Here is a 17,013-nt window from a genome sequence, read left to right as displayed (position 1 = left end):
TTGGGGCATATCAGGTACTCTAAAGAATTTTGAAAAAATAGGGGATCCCTAGGTGGCTCAGCGGTTTAGCACCTGCCTCCGGCCCAGGGTATGATCCTAGGGACCCAGTATCGAGTCCCACATCAGGCTCGCTGCATGGAGCCTGCTTCTGCCTCTGCCTGTGTCTCTCCCTCTCTTTGTGTCTCTCATGAATAAATAAATAAAATCTTAAAAAAACAAAAAAAAGGAATTTCGACCTACTCCCCTTCCCAATGTTCCCAATGTGAGAGTGTGGCTATATACATAAGTGTAAATATTTTTTATTAAAGAGCACATGAAAAATTCTCTAAGAAGACAAACAAAAAGGCTTTATGAAAGTCAAATCTCTGTCCCAGTTTCTGGTTCCTTTCAAGGGGAGCTTTGGGTACCTGTTCTGGCCACTTGACCATGCATTCAATGGTTTGGACTATAGTGCAAGCTCCAAGGATCCCCTATGTTATATTTTGGCACTGATAAGACCAACTACCCATAATGTCTCCTCTCTGCCTTTTTCTGTTGTTGTTACTTTTTTTTTTTTTTTAAGATTTTATTTATTCATTCATGAGAGAACCTGATGTGGGACTCGATCCCGGGACTCCAGGATCATGCCCTGGGCCGGAGGCAGGCACTAAACCGCTGATTCACCCAGGGATCCCCAACTTTTAAAAAATATGTACGAGTCCTACTACTTACCAGCATAACTGGAAACCCTTGAGCAAGTTACTCATTCTAATGTTCTTAGTTTTACTTTCTCATCCGCAAAACGGAGGTGTTAATAATGATAGTCTGCCATAGCTGTCATGAGGATTAAACACAGGATGAAAGTTAAGGTACCTATCATAGGGCTGGGCACATAAGGAGAGAGTCATAACTGTTACCATCAGTATTACTATTAGGTTTCCGAAGATATTTCAACACTGTGATTTCTTGATATTCTTCTTTTTTTATCACTCTCCACTTTTCCAGTATATTTCTGGTCTGTTTTCTTAAATTTTTTGTTTATGTTTTCCTTTTATATTGCCATTACTGTGTGGCAATAGAAAAGCTAGATTTGAAAGTGTGGGTTCTTGGGGCACCTGACTGGCTCAGTATACAGAGCATGAGACTCTTGATCTTGGGATCCTGAATTCAAGCCTCACTTCAGGCATAGAGATTACTTAAAAACATCCAAAAAACGTGTGGGTCCTTATTTCAGAATCCTGCATTTCAATTGACTTGCACTTCAATTGACACATTAAGACTGCATCACAGGGCCCAAACCTAGACATGTAAATGTTGGAGTGTCTCAGTGCTCTCAGGTATGAATCTCTGGACAGTTTTTATTGGAGAGCTGAAAAAGACCTTTTGACAAGATGTTTCAAAAGTATGGAGCAGGGATCCCTGGGTGGCGCAGCGGTTTGGCGCCTGCCTTTGGCCCAGGGCACGATCCTGGAGGCCCGGGATCGAATCCCACGTAGGGCTCCCGGTGCATGGAGCCTGCTTCTCTCTCTGCCTGTGTCTCTGCCTCTCTCTCTCTCTGTGACTATCATAAAAAAAAAAAAAAAAATTATAAAAAAGTATGGAGCAAAATACAATGAAGTTCTTCCTGTATGTCTTTTCAGTGGTCAGGAGATCCTTCTGCATTTGTTGGAAGTTTCTAATGCAAGTTGCTTTTGTGGAAAAAAATCTTTCACATCATGGATCTGTCTATAATCTTTTTTTTTTAATTTTTTTTTATCTATTTATGATAGTCACAGAGAGAGAGAAAGAGAGAGAGAGAGAGGCAGAGGCACAGGCAGAGGGAGAAGCAGGCTCCATGCACCGGGAGCCCGACATGGGACTCGATCCCAGGTCTCCAGGATCGGGCCCTGGGCCAAAGGCAGGCACCAAACCGCTGCGCCACCCAGGGATCCCTGGATCTGTCTATATTAGAAGAAGAATAAACATTAAATATGGTACATTATTAGAACAGACACTCCAACTACTGAGGGTATTTTTTTGTTCACAGTTTCATCAAACATCAATAATGACTTTTTAGGTCAGCTCCAGCTGAAAAGTACTTTAAAAAAATATATATTTTTTAATTTATTTATGAGACAAGATTGAGTGTGTGCACAAAGTAGGGGAGGGGCAGAGGGAGAGGGAGAGGGAGAAGCAGACTCCCCGCTGAGCATGGAGCCCAATTTGGGGCTCAATCCCATGATTCTGAAATTATAACCTGAGCCTAAATCGAGAGTCAGACACTCAACCAATTGAGCCACTCAGGTGCCCCAAAAAGTACTTATTTTAGAACCCTTATTTTTTGTTTCCCTAGCAATGTTATGCCATCACATCAAGATCCTTACACTCACATTTAGTGCCTAAACATGCTTCTTGATTCTTCTTGTACAACTTATGTTTGGGGATATTCCAATCTCTTCATTAGGTGTAGCAAACCTAAACCATGCAAAAAAGAGGGGGAGGGGGCAGGGAAGAGAGAGATGCTTTTCAATTAGCAAATTCCGGACAGTAATTTTTTAAAGATTTTTTATTAATGCATTTGAGAGAGAGAGTAGAAGCGGGGGGGGGGGGGACAGCAGAGGGAGAGGGAGAAGCAAGCTCCCCACTGAGCAAGGAGACCAATGTGGGACTCCATCTCAGGACCTTGAAACCTTGACCTGAGCCGAAAGCAGACACTTAACCAACTGAGCCACCCAGGCATCACCAGAAAGTATTTAATAAAACAGATTTTACCTATGCTCTCCTTGGTATCCACGATTGTTGTCTGTTACCTAGGAATTAAATGTTGAGTTGCAAGGTATGATCACTATAGTAACCAGAAGGGCACTGGAACGTTGAAAATGTGGGTAGATGTTAAATTTAGATCAAAGTGAATAAATGTCACATTATCAATCCTATTCCTGTAGGAACTAATTGTCTTCAACAGATTTTCCTTATATATCACATGAAAGGCCCTTTTTTCTCCTTTGTGCCAATTTTCAAAACATTTAGATTAGCATTTTTTTGTTTGTTTTCAGAAATCACCAGTTTTGGTTTTTCAAACTGTAACTTAAAATAACCATATCCCAATGCTATTTAGCTTTCAGTGGATGACAAATAATACAAAAGTCTTGTATTTTCTGGATACACACTTTTAAGCAATCCTTTTTTTTTTCTTTTTTACATCAGAAATGCACCATCTGACCTGCATTGTGACTGTTTTCTATGAATCATCCAAAGCTGGCATGTTGTAGGGTTTTAGTGCTTTTTGTGGTGTTAACTTCCTTACCCACAAACAAACAGCCTTCAAACTACACAGATGAGATCAAACAGTTGATGGCATTTATATTTTCCTAGGTCTCAGAAAGAAGAATTCAATCCCACAAAATTAAATGCCTTTAGGGGAAAAAAAGTGACCATGTGGATGTTTGACATCAAAGACAGAAATATCTTCCATTTCCACTCAGTGTTCCCAAACTGCAGGCAGCCATTTAATTTTTTTTTTTTCCTTTTCTCCATTCCCTTTCCCTCCTGGCTCTCTGAATTATAATTAAGAACTTGGAGGATAGATTTGACCTTTCCTTGTGCTCTTTTTTGATATTATACAAAGTTTAATGGAGGATTGTTCTGCTTCTTCACAAATAATTGATTCTGTTTCTTTGGTGTCCCTGATACAAATCTGTGGCATATTGGCAACTGTCTTTACCAACAGTAAATTCCTGAAGGACTGTGATCCAAGTAGTGCAAAAATACGTGTTGCTAGTTACATGTCTTACTTTGAACATCACCTACTGTTGTCTAAAAATAATGGTTGCTCATGACCCAGATTTTTACTAACACTTTTAGGAGAAGTTGGCTTTCCTTGGATCATGTCTCTAGAAGAGCCAGGTGAAGGGCTATATTATGGAGGACTGTATCTTATTTCTAACCAGACACATCCCCACCCCCAATCCCTAGAGCAAGCATCTCCCATTGTTCAGGACCAAGGAGCAGGTGTGCTGTTTCTGTGGTTCAATATCCCCAGCTGGATATAATTCATAATCAAATATATCTTCCCTTTATTCTACCAAAAGTCCAAGAAGGAGGCACAGTTCATTACCAAAAAGAATCCTACTAGGAACTAGTCCAGGGATGCCCAGGTGGTTCAGCGGTTGAGCGTCTGTCTCGGCTCAGGGTATGATCCCGGGATTCAGGATCTAGTCCTGCATCAGGCTCCTTGTGGAGAGCCTGCTTCTCCTCTGTCTGTGTCTCTGCCTCTCTCTCTGTGTCTCTCATGTAAATAAATAAATAAAATCCTAAAAAAAGAAAGAAACTAGTCCAGACACACAAGAAGGCCAAAGGATGTCTGCAGGTGAAATATTTACTTTCCAATGAGATGCCTGATAGTCTTTACAGACTCTTTCTTGAGTGGGAGCCTGGGAACCCCTTTCCTATGCAATCTTCTTTCTCTCTCCACTTCCCCAATGATGCCTGACTCCCTGCGTGGAGTGCTGGCTACATCCTGAGAGTAAAGTAGGCATTAAGATTCCTTTAGGTCATGATGACCATTTTTCCTAGACAACACAACCTCCATCATACCTGCAGTCTCCCTTGTAAGAAGAGGTTTAGGCATTTCAGAATCTTCTGACTGGAGGATTTAAAATAAAAATAGACCCTGGGGTGCCTGGCTGGCTCAATCAGTGGAGCATGTGATTCTTGATCTCAGGATTGTGGGTTCAAATCCCACATTAGGTGTAGAGATTACTTAAAAATAAAATTTTAAAAAATAAAATAAATAAAAACAAACCTATTTCTTATGACATTGACTACTACACCATTACATGTTTAAAGTGCTTTAAATTTCTTTCATTTGAGTCTCTTAAAAAAAATCCCCTCATCAGAGATAAAAAAGAAGAAAACACACACACACACACACACACACACTCCATTAAAAAAATCCAAACATAAATTAGTGCCTCTTCTGAACCAGGAATTATAGGGTGTACAGAAATGAATAATTCATAGGCACAATCTCAGTGTCTGTGAATTCAGAAATTAACTGGGGGTGAGGTGGAGGTAGTAAAGAGACATATAAAAAGTTAATGGCAGTACAATCCTGTAAGAACTTGCATCTAGAGATGAGCAGTGTGGTGTTTAATCTGAGGAAGATCCACTCTGGATAAGTTGAAGGCAGGCATAAGAACACAGAGGAAAGCACCATGTACCTTGGTTAATTTTCCTGGCTTTAGAGTTCACAGAGTCATTTCAAGAGTAAACCTGTGCCATTTTACACAGAGGTTCGCATTCCACACCTGGTGCTTAACTAAAATGAAACAGACATAGCCACAGAATGGCAAGAGTAGAGATGCCAAGAGAAATGGGTGACACAGATCTGAATAAAGTTCAAGATGCTCAGACCACTGTAGGGTGTATTAGTTTGCTAGGGCTGCCATAACAAAGTGCCACTGACAGAGTGGTTTAAACAATAGCAAGTTATTTTCTCCTAGTTCTCAAGGCTAGAAGTCTAAGATCAAGACAGTGGTGGGGTTGGTTTCTTCTAAAGGCTTTTCTCCTTGGCTTAAAGAGGGCTGTCTTCCTCTGATGTCTTCGCAAGGACCACCCTCTGTGTATCTGTGTTTTAACCCCCTCTTCTTATTAAGACACCACAAATTGCCTCATTTTACCTTGATGATCTCTTTAGGCATCCTATCTCCAATTACTGTCACATTCTCAGGTACTGGGGGGTTAGGATTTGACAAAGATTCTCGCCTTGACCAAACTTTGATCAGCTCTTCTGAGCTCTCTTTTTCACTAGGCCTGACATCAGGCTCCCATGTCCTTCCTTGTAGACTATTTCTAGCAAGAATCCTGCTAAGTCAGTCTAACAAGAAATGCCCATCTTCGATATCTGATCACCCTCAATATCTGATCGGATTCCCCATCACCACCTTCCCCCAGATGATATCTCATCACCCTGGCCTAACTTCAGCAAAAATCCGGTCAGGTTTGTTTAGACAGAATCCTCCCTTACCTATAATATTTCCTCTTAGTAATTCTCTGTCCACTGATCCCCAACCCTGCTTCGTGGTTATAAATTTCTATTTTTCTGTATATTCAAAGTTGAGCCCAATATCTCTCCCCTCCTATATAAAACTCCACTGTCCTGGTCCCTGTACCTACTGTAGTATCCCACCTGAATAAATCCTGCCTTAGTTTTTCTTAACAAGTGCCATGAGTAATTTTCTCTTTAACAGACTTCAGCATATGAACTTTGGAGGGGAAAAAATTCAGCCATAACATAGGGTCTCAAAACTTTGAGGAAGGCATAGTAAGGAAGCTCCAGCTATGAATTCCTCCTTCAGGAAGTGGGGGAGGGGGACGCCTGAGTGGCTCAGCTGTTGAGTGTCTGCCTTCAGCTCTGCCTTCAGCTCAGGACGTGATCCTGGAGACCCAGGATCAAGTCCCACACCAGGCTCCCTGCATGGAGCCTGCTTCTCCCTCTGCCTCTGTCTCTGCCTCTCTCTGTCTCTCATGAATAAATGAATAAAACCTTAAAAAAAAAAAAAAAAGGAAGTGGGGAGGATGGAAAGAAGAGGAGAGAGAAGGAGAAGGGGAGAGGAAGGGAGAAAAAGAGCTTTTAGAGTTCCCTAGGAAGACATCAATTGGTTGGGGAAATGAAGCTCTTCATTGGGGAGTAAGGAGGGGAGAATGGGACAAAGTTTTTCAACCTATAGGACCACATTTTTATGTGGCTTAAGAAAAATAAGCTCAAGGAAAAAACAAAACTAACAAACGCTGCAACATTCTACCATATGTATCTTATGTCAATTGAAACTCCCACTATTCCACCACCAAAGAAGCATTTTTATAATTATTACCAATTATTGATTGCCCACTAGTTTAGCCCAACAGAGAAGCTAAGGGCAAGAGCCCTAGAGTCAGGCAACATTGCATTTGAGTTCCAGCTCTACCACTTACCATGGGACCTGGAATAATTCAACTTCTTTGTGCTTCATTTTTTTTCATCTGGAAAATCTGAATGACAGTCTTCCTTGGAGAGTTCAAGTGAGGATTACATGAGATAGTAAAGACTATTGTTATTTATTACTATTATTTTTAGGGACTTTATAGAGTAGGTATTTTAATATATTTTATCTATTTTAATCTTCTACAAAAATCCTATGAGGTATATATATATATCGTCAGCCCCACTGCTTCCTAGTATCTCACCTACCCCTGCTGTCACTGCAGACAATTTCCATGAGGAGATTCATGAAAGATTTGTTCCTTAAAATGGATGGTAAGAGAAGCTTCAAGATAAGTTCCTTCCTCTCTTCCTTGGATGGTACATTCTATTGAGTAGCTGCTCTTCTGGCACAGTTCCTATGACAACCTCTCTCTGGGATATTTTTCTGTTCAGCCATAGTACTTGTGGCTCTTCTTGTTACAAAAAGAAGAAGAAAGAAAAGAAAAGAAAATCCATCAAATAAAGCCTTACATAAAAGGCTTTGTTAATGGGGAATCTCATAAAGGAGCCATGAAGCTACATCAACCAAGGCAGTAAATTGCTTTAAACTGTTTTTGTTTAAATGTTATAAAGCCCATACCCACTCACTCTCTCCAGCACAATAATTGAGAACACATACAATTAGATCTCATAGTTACCAGTATAGAGCAAAGCAGAAGTACAGTTTCATTTTGATGTTGAAGCTTTTAAAAACGCTTTTTCATGATATTTCTCTTGGTTTTATTGTTTCTTGTAATTTCCTTTACAGTACTGCAGTATATAAACATTAGGAGCTCTGTGTGAACAATTTAACTCTCATCTACCTATATCCTAGGGATCAGTTAACATATGAGGTGGCCAAATGGAATTAACATCCTAAGAACTGGCCAGTGGCATTCAGAAGTATTTTTGTCAAAACCAACTTCAGGGGTGCCTGGGTGGCTCAGTGGATTAAGCGGTCTGCCTTGTGGCTCAGGTCATGATCTCAGGGTCCTGGGATTGAGCTCTGCATTCAGCTCCTTGTTCAGTGGGGAGTCTGCTTTTCCCTCTTGCTTTCCCCCTGCTCGTGCTTTCTCTCAAATTCTTAAAAAAACAAAACAACAAAAAAACAAACAAAACTTAAGAAGCTCTATTACTGAGTGTGTTTAGGAAAGAATTTCTAATGGGTAAAATTAGTGGAATTTAAGTTAGATGATTGTGAGGACTTAGGCACCTCCATCTTTGCAGGAATAATATATACATAAGTATCCATTCAGGTGAGTAGTACATACCAGGGGGACAGCTGCTATGGTCCTGCACCTCTCCCATGGGTTGATAATCCTATCATCTGATCTGACCAAAAGGCCTGACCCTCCCTCCAGCAGAATATGCCTGTTTTCATCTTGGAGACAGCCTTTCATGAAGAGACTGGTCTCACTGTGTCAAGGGTTGAGACTGAAAATATTCCAAGAATACACAGGCTGTCTGATTATTTTGTATCTGCTTGCTAGCAAATATTTGTTTGCATAGAACAAAGTGGTCTGAAATGTGCTTTTGCTACAAGCGTCTTGTAAAAACCTAGTGGAGCAGAACAGTCCCCCCCCCCCCTCAAACTACTGGAGAGTTTCGATAAAGTTCAAAATTACCTCACATTCGGGGATCCGTGGGTGGCTCAGCAGTTTAGCGCCCGCCTTGGGCCCAGGGCGTGATCCTGGAGTCCCGGGATCAAGTCCCATGTCAGGCTCCCTGCATGAAGCCTGCTTCTCCCTCTGCCTGTTTCTTTCTCTCTCTCTCTCTCTCTTTCTCTGTTGTCTCTCATGAATAAATAAATAAAATCTTTAAAAAAAAATTACCTGACATTCGTGGAACAGAAAACTGGGTTGAGTTGATTCAACTTCTCATATTCTATTCTGCAACACATACCTCAAAATAATCTGGTATACCTGAATTTCCTCCTGCCACACTCTTATTTGTCATCATTGATGAGCTCATTGATCTTTATATAAGTGTAGTCTACTGGTCAGAATATCATCTTCCAGCAATGTAGGAATACTCTTGTTTTCATAACCATCATTCAGGTACTAAGTCACAAATCCTCATGCTAGCTCCCAGAATCTTTTTTTTTTTTCCTTCTAAATAGACTTAGAGGAGTTTTAGGTTCACAGCATAAGTGAGTGGAAGGTACTCAGATTTCCCATTACCCTCTCACATATACACACAGCCTCCCCCACTATCAACATCCCCCACCTGACTGGCCCATTTATTACAACTAGTGAACCTACACTGACACATCATTATTGTCTAAAGTTCATAGTAGACATCAGGGTTCACTCCTGGTGATACACACACACACACACACACACACGTTTTAAGTAGGATCACCACTCAGCAGAGACCAATATGGGTCTTGAACTCACGACCCCAAGATCAAGACCTGAGCGAAGATCAACAGTTGGATGCTTTACCGGGTATTGTATATTTGATGGATTTTGACAAATGTATAATAATAACATGTATCCATCAGTCCAGTATCATACTGAGTAGTTTCAATCACCTAAAGTCCTCTGTGTTCTGCCTTTTCATCTTCCCTTTCCCTTATTCCATGGCAATCACTGATCTTTTTATTGTCTCTATATTTTTGCCTTTTCCAGAATGTCATATAGTAGGAATCACACAGTATGTAGCCTTCTCAGATTGGCTTCTTTCTTGCATTTAAGGCTCCTCCCTGTCTCTTCCTAGCTTGATAACTCATTCTATTTTACTGCTGAATAATATTCCATTGACTGGATAGACCAGTCTGTTGATCTATTCACCTATGAAAGGACATCTTGGTTGCTTCCAAGTTTGGGAAATTATAAATAAAGCTGCTATAAACGTTCGTGTGTGCAGGTTTTTGTATAGACATAAATTTTCAGCTCCTTTGGGTAAATACTAAGGAGTGTTATTGCTGAATCATATGGTAAGAGTATGATTAGTTTTATAAGAAACCACCAAACTGTCTTCCAAAGTGGCTGTACCATTTTGTATTCCCACCAGCAATGAACGAGAGAGTTCCTGTTGCTCTGTACACTCACCAGTATTTGTTTGTTGTCAGTGTTCTGTATTTTGGCCATTCTAATACATGTATAATTTTAGCTCATTAGTGTTTTAATTTACATTTCCCTGGTGACATATAAAGTAGAGCATCTTTTCATATGCTTATTTGCTAACTGTATATCTTCTTTGGTGAGATGTCTTTCACGTCTTTTTAAATCAGGTTGTTCATTTTTTATCGCTGAGTTTTAAAAGTTCTTTGTATATTTTGGATAACAGCTCTTTTTTAGATGCATCTTTTGTAAAGATTTTCTCCCAAGCTATGGCTTGTCTTGACATTGTCTTGACCAGGCTCATTTTTAATGTAGTAAAAACATGCATATTTGTTCATGCATTGGATTTATTCACGCTTTCATTCATTCAACATGTATTAAGCACCTCTGCTTAATACATGTTGCTGCTAAGTATGAGGCCTTGTGCCAAGCATGCAGAAGGCAGGGGTAACCAACAGAGGCATTGAGTTGCATTTGCTTCTAAGCCATAAAAATTCACATTTTAAATCCTGCAACTTGTATTCCACCCTTTGTGATTTATCCTCTAAAATATTGCAGAGCCTGTTCTTCTCCTCTTTATTCCCATAGGCTACCCTGATTATTCTCCTTATCATGGTAGATATTCACACCTAACTAGCCTCATTTTTCAATGAGAAAAATTTCTTCCAATTCCAAATTGTAGGTGACAATTATTCTCTTAAAATTTAAATACAATCAGGCCATATTTTTGGTTAGAAAAGCAGGTGTGACCTACAGCTGAAATGGATATCAGTTTAATTCCACAACACTGGAGTATAAGAAACATCACTTCTCTGAAATAGTCAAATTACGCTGAGCTTTCTTCTACTTAGTTGAGAAAGTCAATTTCAGTCTTTTTATTAGGCTCATTCTTTCCACCAAGAAACTTCTAAAATTTACAAGGATCTCACACACCGCATTCAAGAATGAACCCTCTGATCTTAGTCTACAACTTCATTACTGACCTTCACCTTGCTATATCCAGATGGTCCTGTGAAAGTAAGTAACGTGCAGTCTAGCTCTCTAGAAAAAGTTTTTGCCTAGCAATATGGAAGTCTCTGAAATGAGGTACTTGAGTAGCTTAGTTCATTAAGCCTCTGACTCTTGATTTCGGCTCAGGTCATGATCTCAAGGTTCTGGGATCGAGCACCACACAGGGCTCCTTGCTCAGCAGGGAGTCTGCTTCTCCCTCACCCTTCTGCCTTCCTACTCATGCTCTCCTTCTCTCTCTCAAATAAATAAAATATTTTTTTAAATTTACACTTGAAAAAAGCCTTTGAAACAAGAAAAAAACAAAACTTAATCACGTCTTAATCGCCTTCATTGAGAAGAAATAAAAACACATAAAACAAGAAAAACAAAACACTAGCTAACATTTCAAATTATCCTGCTCATGGAGAGTCCAAACATATGTCCATAGTGTTGCTATAAGACATATCTACACTTCCCAATTTCGCTTTCATCCCAAAGCGTGCTGGAGCAGGTTCACATCAGCTCATAAGAGTCAAGTGTTAAATTTTCAGGAATGTTGTGAGCCAGTTATTTAACACATCTATTATTAAAAATTAAATTATATTAATCTCATTTCCTCTCCCCTCCTACCTCCCTAAAGAGTACCCCCATCCCCATTGAGCTTCCAAAACACTTTAAAAGTACTTGTATTACAATGAATCTGACACTGTTCCTAATTGTTGTTTTCATTAAAATATCATCCAGACTATCAGCTTACCAGTAAGATTTTTTTATTTGTATTTGTCTTCCTTGTTCCTAGTAGGGCCTGGCACATGGTAGGAATTCACTTACTGCTTGGTGAGTGAGTGAGGGAGTGATTCAGAGGTTAAACTAACCTATTCTCTTCCTGATATGTTGGGATCAGCCCTCTATGTAGCAGCACTCAGTTTCCTAGATTAAGCTCTGCATGCACAGAAGCCTGAGTCCTTCTATTCTTTAATAAGCCACCACAGGAAAAGATTGGTTTCCCTCCACAAGAGATGTGACTTTCATTCTCCAAGGCTTTTACTCTGGGGGAGGGTTAAAATGCAGAGGAAACAGAAGTAGTAAAGAAATAAAGAACCTCTAATGATTCCCTGAGGTACAGAAAGTAGATTAAAAGCACCATATCCATATTTAAGGCCCTGTGGTGCATGAGCCTGAAGTGGAAAGTCCATGTGGCTGGTTGGTAAACCAGTGCAGGGCTCTCTTTAGCCCAAATGACATTTTGGAAGCAGGAAGTGGATTTGGTAAAAACTATGAGCACAACTGATATGGTAGCATTTTTGGGTGGGTTGATAGATGGACAAATGAGTCAGGAGGATTACTCATTGCATAGATACACCTGGAAAACATTCCTTTCATCCTTTAGAAAGAGTGTGATGAATATTTTGGAAAATCCATGACAGAAATGTGTCAAAGACCAAAAAAACAAAGATTGAAAATGATCGCTTTTGATTTTAGACTATGCAACCCCAAGAACAGAACTGCTTGACCTAATTTCTGATTCCACAAACAGCTTTGGGGAAATTGTCATTGCTTTGCCCTAGTCTTCCCAGAACAAGAACCAAACGTCCCCAAGGATACCAAATGACACCACCCCCCCACCACCACCACTAAGCTGGCACTGGCAAAGACGTAGGCTATTTGCAGAGAGCACGCCGCCTCTGCTGTGAGTGGGCAGTAAACTACCAGGGAGATTCATGCTACTTGCCTGGAGACCGGGTTGCTAGGTACCTCTGAAGTAGTGAGATCGAGAGGTGTACATTATTTCCCCCACACTTCTTATTTTACACTGTGACAGTTGTAGCCTGGAAACAGAAGCAAAGAAAAGCATCTATAGTGTTAAGAATAATGGCCAGCCAAGTGCCCTGTGGGGCAGAAGGAACAGGGTTGAGGCTTTTATCAGGAGTAGAAGGAAAAAGTAATGTGATTTGGTTTCATCATAATTGCTTAAGCAGCCTGGGTGAGAACTAATTGTGAGTTCATCTGGCTCCAGAGAAACCCCACCTCTTCCCTTCTCCAGAATGGTACTAAAATATCAGCATTGCATCACCAGAAATCACTCCCATTGGTGGCCTTTCTTAAGGAGACCAGCATGCTCTGTCTCTCTGAAAGCCACTGGGATCTGTATAGACCTAGGAATTTATATCTTTCCAAGCCAAATAAAATATTCCTGGCACTCACTTTTCATTTGAAAACTCAGAGTGCTTGCCCATTATTATATCATAGAGGTAGTGTTGATTTAAAAATGTGAGAGTGATGAAATGCAGAGAAGGAAATGAAGGGACAAGTTATAGGCCCTACATCACTACTCAGCCCTGTCATTATTGGACTCAGGAAGTCCTGGGGTTTCAAGACCAGGCTGTTCACCGATAATATCTTGACACTCACTCATAGGTTCCTGTGGCCCTAAAGAGCCAAGTACTTTTGCTCAGAAAGTTGGTCACCTAATTCTCCAAAAAGCAAAGCTAACACTGGAAGTCATCAGCTAGAGCTTGAATTTCATCTAGGTTAGTAGTCCAAATTACAAATCTAGATGAAAGCTAAGTGATGCTGCTATAATATGCTTATTTGGATTCTATGTGAAATTGGAGAATGAGCTAAATTGATATGCAGTGGTATATACAGTAGTAGAAATAACGTGGATTCAAATCCTGGGTTCAATCTGAGTTCAAATCTAGACTCTGATGCTTATGAAATACAGGCAAGTTACTTTCTCTGGAGTGTCAGATCCCACTCAGAAATCAGATAAGAATAACAGTTCCTGGGGACCTGGGTGGCTCAGTGGTTGAGCATCTGCCTTTGGCTCAGATTGTGATTAGAGTTCTAGGATCAAGTCCCACATCAGGCTCCCCATAGGGACCCTGCTTCTCCCTCTGCCTATGTCTCTGCCTCTCTCTGTGTCTCTCATGAATAAATAAATAAAATCTTAAAAAAAAAAAAAAAAGAATATCAGCTCCCTTTCAGGATCTATGCAGGATGAGAAATAATATATAAAGTATCTCCATGGTACTGGGAACAGAGGATGTACAAGATAAATGGTAGCACATTTCACAGTTCTGTCTCATGATAAAAGAGCCTAATCTGAGTGGTTTTACATGTGCAGTACTGTGGGATTACAAAGACATTTCAAGTATGACTTGTGTCTTCTGAACTATGACAATTTAGTTGGATGTGTAGGGGACTGGGGGCCGAGGGGGAAGTAAGGACTGTCTAAAGCAAGCAGCAACCAAACACTATAGAATGAAATTCTTAACTGTGTGGTACAAATCCGAGTTTATGAAAAAAAAAAAAAAAGAACAATGCAGGTGGGGTGATGGCTTCAACCACTGAAGAGAAAAACAAACACAACTGTGATTTGCCAACCACTAAGATTTACACAGAAATCAAATTGTAGATTTAACAAAAGCAGAAGACCAATCCACCGAGAAGAGGTTCATTTTAGTACCCAAAGGACATGCTAGTAAAACCAGCCAGCCTCATTTGCTCATGCCCCAAGGTCACAGTCCTGAAGAAGACTGGAGGACTTTGAAAGTTCTAAGCATGGACCTTGACTGGCCTCATCTGTGGAGGATAGGAGATGAGTGACCACCTTTATTTTGTAAGGAAAGCCAGCTTCTAGTTAGAAAATGAGAAGCAGAAATAAATCATCCAACTTCATAAAAAGGTCCAAACTGATGGGAGTTTAAAATGTATTACTTTATAAAGTCAAAAGGCTTATTCTACCCATGACTCTGCTGGTCTCCCTTGTTATATATTCTCTTAAATATATGTTGGGCTTATGCTGAATTCCATAACATGGATGAACAATAAACAGTACTTTATTTTCTGCAAATCATGGTAATCTGAATCTGCACCCCCACAAAAATCTAACCATCATTTTTGACCACCCCTCCTCAGTGGGAGATGAGGAAAGCAAACACAATGGTGCTGATTAGGTTATATCCATGCTTTATTTTTTATATAGATTTGCCTAAATACCATATGAACTTTAATATAAGTGATGCTTTCTCCAAAAATTATCCCAAAGAAATAAAAGCAATTGCCTTGTGAGTCTTTACAAAGTCTCTCCTTTTATAGGAGGCCTATTCAATTAATTCAAAAAGCTAATTGCATATTTCTGAATTGATGGTATAGTTTTTCCCAAATTTTTTCTTAGAGATAAAAATCTATTATTTGAACCTGTAAAAAGTTTCTCCTAATATGGGAGACCTATTCAATTATCCTATTCAGTCTCAATCAGTGGAAGCCTAAAATGCTTATAGAAGTCAGCTGATAGAGTTGATTTTAAAAAAAGGGGGGGGGGGAGCAAAAATATATTCCAAATTTGAAATTCCTACAGGTATGAATTCTAGGTAATCCTTTTCCCCAAATTAATATGTTGAAATCATAACCCACTAAGTGATGATATTAGGAGGTGGGGTGATTATCAGAGGTGATTAGGTCATGAGACCTATGCACACAAAAGCCTAGAAGTTTATTTTCTAGCAAAACGAAGCCTTTTGTCAATGCGATTAGTGTTCTCACCAAACACCTAATCTGCCAGCACCTTGATCTTAGACTTCCCAGCCTCCAGAACTACAAGAAATAAATGTTGGTTGCTTAAGCCAGTCTATAGTACTTTTGTTAGAGCAGCCTTAATGGACAAAGATAACCCACATATGAAATAAACCAACTGTGGAATAAATATGGTGACTAAATGCACACATTTGTTTATATTCTTCTGAAACCCCACTAAAACATAGTAAATAATTTTTTAAGATATCAAATCATAAGGACAAAGAATGAGGAAAGATATGACATCAAAATTTGAAAGTAGGGATGATATAAGTGAAAAGTAATTGATGTATCAGATCTGAGAGTGCTGGGTCCTAAGATGATGGTAGGAAAGCTGAGAGGCATTGGGCATCTAGCTGGCTCCGCTGGAAGAGCATGCAACTCTTGATCTCAGAGTTGTGACTTTGAGCCCCACATTGAGCGTAGACTACTTAAATTAAAAAAAAAAAAAAAAAAAAAGGCTACCAAGCACTGATTACAAACAAGTTTTTGGGAACTAATGGCACTGGACAGCCCTGGAAATAGGACGGACGGTAGGGCAAAAAAGAAGATGCAGAGCCTCAGATCCCCTATTTAGGGGCACCTGGGTGGTGCAATTGGTTAAGTATCGACTCTTGGTTTCAGCCACAGTCATGATCTCAAGGTTGTGAGATCGAGCACTGCACTGGGCTCCGGGCTCAGCAGAGTCTGCTTGAGATTCTGTCTCTCTTCCTCTGCACCCCCACCTCCACCGTGTTCTCCTTCTCAAATAAACAAACAAACACTCTTTTTTTAAAATCCCTATTTAGGGCAGCCCGGATGGCTCAGCGGTTTAGCGCCACCTTCTGCCCAGGGCATGATCCTGGAGACCCAGGATCCCTGCGTGGAGCCTGCTTCTTCCTCTGCCTGTGTCTCTGCCGCTCTCTCTCTCTCTCTTTCTCCTCTCTGTGTATTCTCATGAATAAATAAATAAAATCTTTAAAAAAAAATCCCCTATTTACCCAAAACAAACACAAAAGCCTAGAAGTTTATATTCTAGCAAAACTAAGCCAGAGAACTCTGGGAAAGTTGGAGGGCTGCAATACTATAAATAGAAAATTAAGGACAGGTGGACTTTGGCATATTGGTAATGAAAATTCATTCCTGCCCCTAGTCCTTTATCTCTGTCTGGCTCTCAGAATGGTAGCATTCAAAGCTGAACCTTCCAGGAAAAAGATCAAAACTCTTTCTTTAATGAATCCAACCCAATTCACTAAGGAAAAAATTCAAAGAGAAACCATAGGCCTGTATTGTCCAATATAGTAGCCACTAGCCACTTGTAATGATTTACATTAGAATTTTGATTAATTAAATGAAGTAAAATTTAAGCATCAGTTCCTCAGTTGCACTAGCCACATTTTATGGGATTGACAGTATGGTTAGTGGCTAGGATACCGGACA

General features: G+C 40.0%; 1 long non-coding RNA gene across 39 annotated transcripts in view; it reads right to left on the bottom strand.

The window, feature by feature from the left end:
• LOC144301768 (uncharacterized) overlaps nt 1-17,013 on the bottom strand; it is a 134,720-nt gene that overhangs the window by 98,958 nt on the left and 18,749 nt on the right. For 17 of the 39 annotated variants that reach the window (XR_013368604.1, XR_013368603.1, XR_013368605.1 and 14 more), the window contains exons 2-5: nt 12,749-12,845; nt 7,190-7,395; nt 6,934-7,006; nt 2,349-2,433 (exon numbers count right to left, since the gene is read on the bottom strand). This is a non-coding gene — a long non-coding RNA (uncharacterized LOC144301768). Of the gene's footprint in view, nt 1-2,348; nt 2,434-6,933; nt 7,007-7,185; nt 7,396-12,748; nt 12,846-17,013 lie in introns of all 39 variants that reach the window. The other 22 variants (XR_013368579.1, XR_013368588.1, XR_013368594.1 and 19 more) reach the window with 13 other exon arrangements.

The sequence above is a fragment of the Canis aureus genome, chromosome 30 (assembly GCF_053574225.1).
Source record: "Canis aureus isolate CA01 chromosome 30, VMU_Caureus_v.1.0, whole genome shotgun sequence".
NCBI classification, from domain to species: Eukaryota; Metazoa; Chordata; class Mammalia; order Carnivora; family Canidae; genus Canis; species Canis aureus.
The sequence above is the reverse complement of the archived record's forward strand: the minus strand, read 5'-3'. Positions and strand labels throughout refer to the sequence as shown.